Source organism: Periophthalmus magnuspinnatus, chromosome 16, assembly GCF_009829125.3.
Source record: "Periophthalmus magnuspinnatus isolate fPerMag1 chromosome 16, fPerMag1.2.pri, whole genome shotgun sequence".
Lineage (NCBI taxonomy): Eukaryota > Metazoa > Chordata > Actinopteri > Gobiiformes > Gobiidae > Periophthalmus > Periophthalmus magnuspinnatus.
In genome coordinates this window covers 28,096,299-28,108,620 of record NC_047141.1, presented here as the reverse complement: position 1 = coordinate 28,108,620, position 12,322 = coordinate 28,096,299, and positions in this window count along the sequence as shown.

The window sequence follows — 12,322 nt, the reverse complement described above, 5'->3', positions numbered from 1 at the left end:
ATTTTCTCCCAATAAATAGTATAGTTGCTAGTTTGGAATAGCCAGATTATGCACATTGTGTTGTCTGGCCACATCAGTAGAGAACATCAACTGTTACTTAGCACTTAAATGGTATTTTCGGTGCTTTCGGTGCTTAGATTAAATTAATCTACCAGTAATATAGCAGGAAACATGGCTATTTTCTTGGTAATATAATAGACACAAGGCTTCAAGGTCCTATATTAAGTAAAACTGACTCTTATGAGCTTTTAGCCATGTTATAATACTGTTACTTCATCAAAAACATACCTGGTGTTGTGTTTTGTTTCATTCACACATGTTTGATTAATTTTTCATTATTAGTCTGTCTACATCTCCAAAGCTCAAAATGCTCTGTACCACCTTGTGATGTCATGAAGTGGTAGTATTATTATGTCTAAATATGCAGGATTTGCGTTTTAAACATGAGTGAATGAAACAAAACACATCTCCAGGTCTGTTTACGATGAGGAAACAACATTGTAACATAGATCAGAAAATGGCGTAGTACGGGTCCTTTAAATGGGTTAATCCCTAATTTTTCCCTCATTGAATTGAACTGTACAAAGTGAGACAGAGTAATTCAATTATTTTCTTTTTACAACCCACAATCACAAAGCCCTCGCCTCACGGGGCTTCATAAACATTAGACTAACCAAAAAACTGTTAGAAGACGAAACTATGAAACACTTGGATGTGTACTTTTCACTGTTACTATATTAATTTAAAGTAATAGTACTCTTAGTTGAGAACAATCGTTGGATGGAGTTTTGACCTCTGTAAACAGTGGACATGCTCCAACAGCCCCCCACCCTGATTAGAAAAGTATCAGTCACAACAGGCAGACATCCCGTGTTTATGTGAACGTGTCCAAGGAGGTCACCGCTAGCACTAGCTTTGTGATTTGTCTCGGATGGCTGGAGTGAGTAATAACACCGCAGATCAGAGGAGAGTGGTCCTATGGGTGTCGTAAATCACTCCTAAAAAGTTCCCCGCACATAGACGCTCACCCTGGCATTAAACCAACACACCCGCCCTAACCCGGGGCACTGGCGACGTTTACACACACCAAAATCTGATTGTTATCTGATTTCTGGAGATATCCGATTATTGAAATGTCATGCGGTTTCATCTGAAGTGAAGAATGACTTTTTTGACAAGCATTGTGATTAAATTTGTGATTTATGTTTTAATAAAAATGATTTTGCTCAAGTTCACTTTTTAAACTGATCCAGAATTGACAAAAATACTACAAAATTAACCGACAAACTGATACAAAATGTTTTTTTTATGCAGAAAAAAACAGATGCTCTTGTTTATGGAAGAAATCTAATTGCGTCCATTCGAATTCCCAAAAGTTCAGTTTGATTGCGATTAAACTTGCGGCCCCGGTAAACACGCAAAATCAGATGGAATTATTAGCTTATCTGATTTTTGCTGACAATGTAAACGCACTCACTGATGCGGTTGGCTCTCCAAAAACGTAAACTGGTCAAACTTTACAAGGCCTGCAGGCTTGTCCCGGGTCAGGGGTGAGGGGGAGGGCCGCCGCGGGACGCCTCATGTCAAGTCAGCAGTCACACACGGCTCCGGAGACTAAAATAGGTCAAGCTGATACGACAAGTCCTTAGTGTGCTCAGGGCTTAACAACTATAAACCTGAAAAATGGAAGTAATCCTCTGACTCTCGCCTCATTATAATATGAGACAAGTGACTTCTTAATCTGCATGGGCTGGTATCCACTGGTTCAGAGTGATGCAGTAGTAATTACGATGGTACTACAACTATAACTACAAAAGGAAATATTATTGTTAAAAGTATTCAGATAATATTCTTGGTTTGAGGAGTGTGTTCTGTTTTAATTGGTTGACCTCAATTATTTGATACTTAATACATTTCCTGATTATGTCAAAATATTGGTCAATATTTCAAGACATATTTAAACAGAAATATAATTTAAAAAAGATTCATAATGTACATAAGTCTTAGGCATATACACAGGTTTAGGAAGTAAAATTTCAGGTATCTGTACTTTACTTAAGTCTATTCTAAAGTGGATACCTTTTACTTTTCCTTCACTACATTTGAGAGCAGGTATCTGTACTTTCTACTCCACTACATTTTTGAACTGGACTGAAAAGTAAAAGTATTTTTTATAACGGTTTTAGACCTGCTGGAGATTTCAACTTCAAAATTTAAGCAAACAAAATGTACAAATAAAACCAGGCAGAAAAAACAATCACTTCAGTTGTTTCAGTTGAACAAACGTCAGCACAGATCTCTATGAACACTTGAATTTATTATCAAAATCTGCAAGAAATACTTTTACTGTTTAATCTTTAAGTTATTTATTAATATTTTTTCATGTGATACTTTTATTTTTACTTGAGTTTTTTTTAATTTTTTATCCTGTAACTGTACTTTCACTTAAGTAACAAAATTGTGTATTTCTTCCACCAAGTAACTGAATACATGTACCAAAAATACAAATTCTGAATACAAATTTTGAGTAACTGTATTTATTCTGGTACAGTTACTCTTTCATTTGGTGGTATTCAGAGTACAGTTACTTTCAGAAAAGGAAAACATGACGGCAAGTTTGGCTTTGGACTGTACAGTATTGATGAGAAAAAAAAGAAAAAAGAGCTTTTATAGTGATGCATGTGTGATTTTTCCTTCTCAAATTAGACATAAATGAACCATTAACAAACAGTGCAACAATAATAAAGCTGTTTGTAATTATATGTCATATTTTGTCAATGTAAAAGTATTCCAAGTACTCAGAATACAGTACAGGCTATCAAATACGTTTCAATCCAGCTAATCATTCCCCCCGTAACTAAATACATTTCCAAAGTATTCATCCCATCTCTACATGTACAGTAAATCTAACCTAAGAAAAACTTTGAGTAGTCGTAACGTGAACATTTGTCATATTTAGAGCTTAGTTTAAAGGAGGACGTGATTTTGGCCCTTGAAACAACCTTCTACAGCTACAGAACTGCAAAACATATGCCCATTACATAACACAGATAAAAGTCTTCTGGCTGAAGACTTTATATTTGCAATAAAATCTTCACACTGGATCTGCGTGTTGCTGCTTTCACATGTGCCAGATTTGCGCATAACCTCTGCAAAAACATCGTGTTAATTTATTGATACAGGGAGAAGTCCAAACTAGCATGTAGCGTTTAGCCTCGCTGCTGTTGTTTTTGAAGAATGGCCAAACTACCTGAACTGTGGGCCCAGATCTGGAGGTGCTGACAGCCTGAGAAGCCCTGGGTCTAGAGTGACAGGCAAGGGCATAAAGGCGGTCACAAGAAAGGAAGAATGAAAGAATGGAAGTAAAAAGGATTAAAGAGATGTGGGGAGAATGAGGCAGATTAGACGAGGAGAGGAGCAAAGGCAAAAGATTGGGGCAAAACACTCATTTGTCCGGGTCTAACGATATGCAAGTCAGTATTTGCACCGTTTCTACCAATTGGATAAAGTGAAGATGAAAGAAATGGGTAAAAAATAGGGAAGAAGAAACAAAAAACAGACACAAAAAGTGGTGTATTTTCTCACAGGACAGTGGAAAAAAACACAATTAAATTACTTGAGGGTGGAGACTATCTTTGGCTACAATCCCCCTTACTTATTCTAAATGCGCACTGTCCCTTTAACTACTATATAAATACAAAGTTTATATAATTATTTATTTATTTTGTTTATTTATTTTGCAACTTTTGGTACAGAGGCATGTTAATAAATTAAATTCATACATAAAATAAATTCATAAATCATTGGAAAGTGTGTTACAATGCATAACTCATTCACGCCTCACTCGGTGCTGGTAAGATTCTATTGTAGCCACAGCTGCCCGGAGGCAAACTGACAGAAAACGAGGCTGCCAATCCGCGCCATCAGCCCCTCCGACCACCATCGACGCGCAGACATAAAACGCCTTACTGTAGAACATGCCAAGCAAAGCGATATGATTATAAGATCATAAAAGCAATGAAATCTAAACCCGTTACACGTTATGCCGAGATTTATTTTTTTTGCCGTGTCTAATTCCCAAGTCGTAAACAGAGTCTGGATCAAAGCGTGCGCTGAAAAGAAGACAGAAGAAACAAGAACGATTCACTGTCTCAAAGGGAAACTAAGACAGTGGTCCCTTTTTTCTGACGTCGATCAATGGACGAGGGTCAAAAAACAGGAAGTACACGCTGTAAAGTCAGATTGAGCAGTGACGCTTTGTAATAACTGACTTTAACTGAACTTAAGAACTAAAAAACTGCGGAAACAACCGGCACAAAGAGTAATTGTTGGTGACTGAGAGAAGCGAATGGCCCATTTAGTGTATATACGACAGGGGACGTGTCTCTGACTGAACTCGCATGCTAGCTAAAGCGCTATGTAGCTTTGTAGAGGCTATACCGCGCTAACAAATGCTCCGTTATGTTTCTGCTTGGATGATTTCCGACCATAAAGGGTTGGATGACAGTCTGTGTATCAATTAACTTCTGCTGCCGCTCAGGAATTTCTGTCCGGCCCATTCAAAGCGATGTTGTATGTACCAGGACAAAAGAGCTGGTTTGGTTCGCTCATCACCGTGGACTTTAAAATTATTCAAATTCTATGAAAGGAAAAGTTATGTACGATTGTGGTCAGCGCTCTAATAAAGTATAAAGTAGAGCGGGACTAGACATGTAAATAACGCTGGCCAATTAAGCGAAAGATTGAGAGATCGGGATTGAGCCGTGTCTAATCGTCAATGATATGGTTGGGTTTTGAATGGAGAGGTTCACTGCCAATCTGCCAATCCTCTGTCAGTAAAATCATGTGTTTTGGAGCAGATTTTATGTATTTTTGAGGTTAAATTACACTGATTAAATGTCAATACTACGAGCTGTTTTATTTTGGTTTTTGAAAGGACTAAGTAAAATCAAATCGAAAATCCAGATTAATCAATATATAAAGGAAAAAAATCTTGAGAATGTATATATATTTTTTTTACAATATTGCTCAATCCTACACCAAAACTTTACTAAAACGAGCAGTTAAAATGGGCAGTGCTTGGAGGACAGGAAGAGGCAAGAAAGTGTCTTACCCAAGGACACAACAACAGCAAGTCGAGATGGAAAAGTCGAAATGCTGCTCCGTAAAACTTTTAAATCACTAATTCATTTTGGATCTATTTAAATTTCTTTTATTACTGTTATTACTGTTTATTGCAGTTTAATAGTTGACAGTTATTGTAAAAAGAAAGTATGCTGTGCTGGCTACTGTTCTGTATTTCCATATGGCACAAAGATGCTGCTATAGACTCTAAATACCTTTAAACCTGCACTATGAATGATTAAAACGCAATAAAAAGCAGATTTTCTAACCATTTTATGACCAATATGGCGCTATTATTGTCAGACGCAGAAGGCGACTTGATTAAACGCGATTTTTTACGACCTCGTTTATTCCGGTCCTTCTGTTAAACCCTATTGCCCCAAAGTAAATGACTCCATTTACAAACCTGTAGACAAAGACCCCATTTACTCATTGTCACTGATGGAGCTGGGATAACCGTCATTACAAGCGTACACAGCTGCGGTTGGGGGTTGAATCACCTTGCACATGAGCACGCACGAATCCTGTTTCCAGTGTGTGTTATGGTTCTGAAATCCAAACACAATCTCTGAGGATAATTGAATGGACTACAGCTGCACGCTAACAAACGGGACACGTTACAAGAATTTCAAATGTGTCAATAAACTCTACATGCCAATGTAAACTCCAGAGTAAAGTAAAGCCCATTACGCTCAGCTAACAAAACTGCTAACTTAGACAAGAGTCCAACGCTACAGCCAAACAACAAGTCAGCAAAGTGGCCCTTCTATGCTGCAAAAACGGGATACGTCTTGGTTAAAAATGGGAATATATATGTAGTTTTTATCGGTTGAGATTCATTCACATGTTGCGTCAATACTTTTATACTTGTTTGGTGTTTTAATGACTCGTTTTAATACACAACTTCTCATTTTCCATTAAAACAGAAGAGGAGACTGGGGGCTTGTGTCAGGAAGTGCGACAGGGGACAGATCTGCTGAGGAGTCAAAAAATACAAACACTGAGGAAAAAAAATGTGGTTCTGTCAAAATATTTATGGAAGGAGTAAAAAACAAAGACGAAAAAGATAGGAGTTTGGACAGATTTAAGATGATTTCAACAACACAGCCTAAATATGCAGGAATTGTGTGTTAAAAATGTGTGAATGAAACAACACAACTCCAGGTATGTTTTTGATGAAGAAACAACATTATAGCATAGATCAGAAAATAGGTTACAGTAAAGGTTTAGTTAAAAGATAGTACTCAGTGTGGTCATTTGTGTCTCAATGAATACAACTAGAAAAATAAGTAAATATAGACTCTTTCAAGCCTCTTTATCCAAACACAAGTGCTTCACAAGTCATTTTAACCAAGCGTAGATACACATTTTCGCTACAGAAAACCAGTTTTTATCCATAAGCTGTCAAAGCAATCACTAACTGTATTTCGTTGTTTTTTAAATGACACTGACAATAAATAAGTGTAACAGAATCTTTGCAGTGTCCTTCTCATTATATGAGCTGGTCAGTCCAGGCCAGGTTCAGGAGGCTATTTTCACATGGGAAACCTGAAAACAGCCAGAGTTCAAAGGTCACTGTGGTCCCTCTCCACAACAAGAGACAGAGCACTGATGTCAACAGAGTACTTGCACAGGCAATGGACACTGCGAAACATCGAGTCAGCCAGGTCTGTTGAGTTAAAATTACTTAAGACAGAGCATAGCTAGCCTTTTTTGACACATTTTATTTAGTTAGTCAGTCAAGATAGCTTTATTTATACTATTAGACATATTAAAGGGCCTGTATTACACTATTTTTTTATATTTCTGATGAAGTAACAACATTATAACATGGGTTAAAGCTCACAAGAATCCATTTTTGTATAATATAGGACCTTTAAAGTTGCAAAGTTGAATGTTACCCGGTTAAACTTCCTCATTAAACATCTCTGTTTCCATGACAACAAGCTCCACATTACACAACTGTTTTCTTTCTGTGGTTTAAAGCATGTTTGAGTGTCCAAAAAGTACCATATAAGTCAGATGTATTGTCATTGTTATAACTAAACCAGGACTAGAACAAAACCAAACCAAGTCTACACCAGGACAACCAGGACTAAACCAGGAGTAAGCCAGGATAAGTCTAAAATTACAACTTGAAAACAACACCAACAGAATGATTCGATTCCACATAGACTCTCTAAATCTTTGCGTTGATCTTTTATTTCCTAAATCAAAATAGCGCCGTCCATGTGCACCGGCCCCAACTCACGCAAGCAAAATTCAAAACTGATGCGCCTGGCCTTTGAGTTTTCCGGTATTTTTACCCCGCTCCTTTTAACACAATGGGGAATTTACACTGCGAAGGGACAATAGTAAATATTTGCAATTCAATCGAAAGGGCAGTTTATTCTCCCTGGCTCCCCACTTTGAGAGTCAACATGACCTTTGACATCTACATGACCCCATAAAACTGGTCCCCGCTCGGAGAGAATCGACAGGTTGGCTTGAACAATAAACTGAATGCCTCGAGCACACAGAGGGGCTCTTAGAGGAGAGAGGCGGGGTCTTCCACTGGCCGCTGTCTGCTCCCGGAGTAGGTATTCGGACTCTGTTGGGAGCATATAGAAAATCAGGTCAGGAGTGAGTGGAGCATAGCAGGCATAGTTGAGACAGAGGAGAGACTGAGGGCCAGTGTGAGGAGCTCTGAGAGGGACAGATCTGTGGTGTCAAAAACTCACACTGAGGAAATATTATGGTTCGTTCAAAATATTTATGGTGGAGTAAAAGTTTGGACTGATTTAAATGGATGTAAAAAGGGAAAGGTGCTATGCTGCTTCTCTACACTTTTTGGCTTCAGAGATGTTATTGCTTAGCCTGGAATATTCCACAGCATGGCATTAAATCTTTCTTATTAAAGCCAAAAAAGAGACAATTTGTATATATATATTTTTTCATTTTAGTTCTGTTTGCAAATTTGCATCCTTACTCTGAATAAAGACGCATCTTTACAAACCTGACTCTTATTTAGCTTGAAGGACGGCTCTTGTTTGGAATGGAAATGTTGTTCGTTTGGCTCTAATATTCCACATTTTCATTTCATTTCATTTTCAGAAAACTGATCAATCTCCATGGAGAATGTTCCAAAGTATGGTTTTAACTTGCCGTTTCTGTGGAATCATGCAGGTAACGTGAGAGCTACACCTTTAAATGACAGCAAAATTGCAGGGTTGCCTCTGACATGTAACTCAGCCTTGGTGGTGTCACTTGATTGCTTAATGCCATACCGTGGAACATTTTTGACAAAACAACTGTGAACCAGATACGCCTGATGACAACAACACATAGAAACACATTTATACAGTCAAAGTCCAAAAGGAGGTTGGCAAAAGGAGCTCATCTGTCACAACGAGCCAGTGTGGGTGGCCTTGGTTCTCGAGTATCCACAGACAGAGAAGAACTTTCCGCTGTCTGATATTCAAAAGAAAAGAAAGTTGTTTTAGTTGGTTGTTGCTCAATAAGACCCCACCCCTTTGTAAAGAGAAGTTTATTATTGCTTTTGGAGGACCATATTTGTATGAAAAATGCTCTGCCTGGTCACACCTGTTGGCTAATATAAACACTGAGCTGTGAGTGATAGTCCCTCAGGTGATCTATGAGGCCACGGTTTCAATTTAACACTTTTCCGCACTGGCCACTGCGGCTACATAAAAAAATAAAATAAAATAAATCTTGATCTTCAAATATATTTTTACTTTCATGTTTAATTTGTATTGTCTATATCAGGATTTAGATACTAGATTTTGAAAATTCATTCGTACATCTCTAGCAAATGCCATTTATGTCTGGATAATAAGCCAATAACTAGACTACGGACTTTATCAGGATTAGAACAGGACCAAACCAAGTCTACATCAGGACTAAACCAGGATCAAACCAGGACCAAACCAGAACACAGCCTGTGCGTTGCCCAAAATGAATTTGTCCAGATGGTGAATGTTACCGTAAAGCCCTAAGAGACCGATTTAAAACAACACTGACCTGAACAAACCAGGCTGTGTTAACACTGGATCACACAACACACTGTTACTAAACCCAGAACTTAACCTCGACTAGACCAGGACTAAACCAGGATTAAACCAGGACTAGACCATGACTAGACCAGGGCTAGACCAGGACCAGACCAGGACCAGACCAGGACTAGACCAGGACCAGACCAGGACTAAACCAGGACTAGACCATGACTAGACCAGGACTAGACCAGGACCAGACCAGGACCAGACCAGGACTAGACCAGGACCAGACCAGGGCTAAACCAGAACTAGACCATGACTAGACCAGGGCTACACCAGGACTAAACAAAAACTAAACCAGTACCAAACCAGTACTAAACTAGGACTAGACCAGGACTTGACGAGAACTAGACAAGGACTACACCAGAACTAGACCAGGACTAGACCAAGACTAGACCAGGACAAGACCAGGACTAAACCAGAAGCAAACCAAAGGGCTAAACCAAGACTACACCAGTACTAGACAAGGACTAACCCAGGACTAAACCAGGACTAGACCAGGACTAAACCAGGACTAGACCGGGACTAAACCAGGACTAGACAAGGACTAGACCAGAAATAGACCAGGACTAGACCAGGACTAAACCAGGACTAAACCAGGACTAAACCAGGACTAGACAAGGACTAGACCAGAACTAGACCAGGAACAGACCAGGACTAGACCAGGACTAGACCAGGGCTACACCAGGACTAAACAAAAACTAAATTAGGACCAAACCAGTACTAAACTAGGACTAGACCAGGACTTTACGAGAACTAGACCAGGACTAGACAAGGACTAGACCAGAACTAGACCAGGACTAGACCAAGGCTAAGCCAGGACTAAACAAAAACTAAACTAGGACCAAACCACTACTAAACTAGGACTAGACCAGGACTAGACCAGGACTAGACCAGGACTAAACCATGACTAAACAGGGACCAAACCAGGACTTGACCAGGGCTGGACCAGGACCAAACCAAGACGAGGCCAGGACTAAAACAGGACTAAACAACAGGGCCAAACTACAACTAAACCAGAACTAGACCAGGACTACACCAGGACTAAACTAGGATTAAACCAAGACTAGATGAGAACTAAACCAGGACTAAACCACAGGGCCAAACTACAACTAAACCAGGACTAGACCAGGACTAAACCAGGAGGACTAGGCAAGAGACTAAATCAGGAGTAAACCATAGGACTAAACCATGACTAAACCAAGACTAGACCGGGACTAAACCAGGACTAGATGAGGACTAAACTAGAACTAAACAGGTCTTTCAGATGCAAATATGTGTCCAGATGTAGTAAAAGTCTGTATATACATGAGAGTGTGTGGGAGAGGAGCCAGGGTCACACAGAGACCAGACTGCTTGGACCTCCTGATATTGTTCATGTGTCTAAAATCCGTCTTGGCACTGATCACATTTCTTTCATTTGTGGTCCAAAAAACACTGCTCCTTTCTTACGCCCGCTGCAGACGCACATAAAACGCACAGGACACACACAGGAGTTATTTATAAAAGGACTGAAGGGGAAAGCGGGCCTATTTTGGGAGGGTGAGACGTCCATCAGTCAGACCGACAGCTCCTCGTGATAGCAGCAGAACAATACAGACCAGGCTGTTTATCTTCCTCTGCCTCCCACTTGGGTCACCACCAGCACCGGTCCTCCAAGAAACTACAACTCAAGAATCAGGACTAATCAGACAATCTCGATAAGTCCCAAAGTGCTTTCCATTTACTAATAGTTTGTCAGTGAAGTAACCGCGTAATGTACAAACAAAACGTCGTTGCCAAGTGACATATATATTCAGAGTTTCAGTTTCCTGTTATGGGCGTGTTTTTGAGGACTTTTCTCCACTGAATACTTTGTTTTTAATGGCTTTTTTTGATACAGTGACGGTCTGTTGAATCTCAAAACCCATGGATAGATTTGCTTTATATATTTTGAGGGGACAGTAAACAGCAGGGATAGACGTTTAACATATTTTTAGAGCAGAAAATCACATTTGAAATTGTATGAACAGCAATGTAATTACGTTTTTAAAGACGGTTTTTAATCTTATACGAATATTAGATGGTGTAGTAGGTTAACAGTCAGTATATAATGGATAGTTGGGGGTTCAAACCTCTTTATACTTCATTATATCAATTGGCTCTGTGCACAAAAGCGTTCAGCCCAGCCTCACTGTTAGCGTTTTTACCGAATCACGCTAAAATGAATATGTATTTAAAGATCAGGAAGTACACAGGGAGCTGCGGGTGGATGTCACTAAGTACATGCTAAAAACTACACAAAAAAATGAATACTTCACTGGAGGACATGCTAATGCTAATTCTGAGGCATAATAAATACTAAAACAACACCTCAAACTGAAGTATTCTTATTTAAAGCCTATTTTTTGTATCTCTACACTTTATTGGATAACTACATTTGTAAAAACTACTCATTTAAACCACTGCATAATTATATTTATTGTGACAATTCAGTAAATAATTATGATACATTGCGACACAGACTAAAACAGTTTATTTCTTAATACTTAATGAGAAATTTGAAAGTGTAAATATTAAACTAAAGCTTACATTACACAGCTGTAGATACCAATCTTTGCCTCCAAGGGAGAATCTCCTTTTGTATTACTTGTAAGGAATTTTATCTTGACAGCTCCTTTGTTTGCCTTTTTTATAAACCCTTAAGCTAAAAATAATTTTCAATGAACTCTGTGCGACTCGGGTCGGTCCGGCAGATGAAGGATTGGGTTTGTGTGTGTGTAAGCAAAGCTGGGATGACAGAGGGTGGGCCGCGGGAGGCTGAGTGGAGGGGAAAGGGGGCAGAGGAGGCTGAAGCGGGGGTTGGTTCTCTTATCTGGAAAGTTAAGAATTTAGGAGTCTGTACTGCCACTAATGGTCTGTGTCATCACTACGCAACTACTGTGCAATGCTGCCTATCTGAGCGTTGTTTCCTGTAGAGTAGGCAAAACAATATTTGAGTAAAAGTACAGTTACTTCAAAATAATGACACTCAAGTAGAAATAAAAAGTAGTTTACTGTATATGGAGTTTGTAACAGCAAAGTGTAGGTCAAGTAGTTAGGCAACAAACTGGACGTAATATCTGATTTAACATTTGGATATGATGTAATAAAAGTATAGATAATCC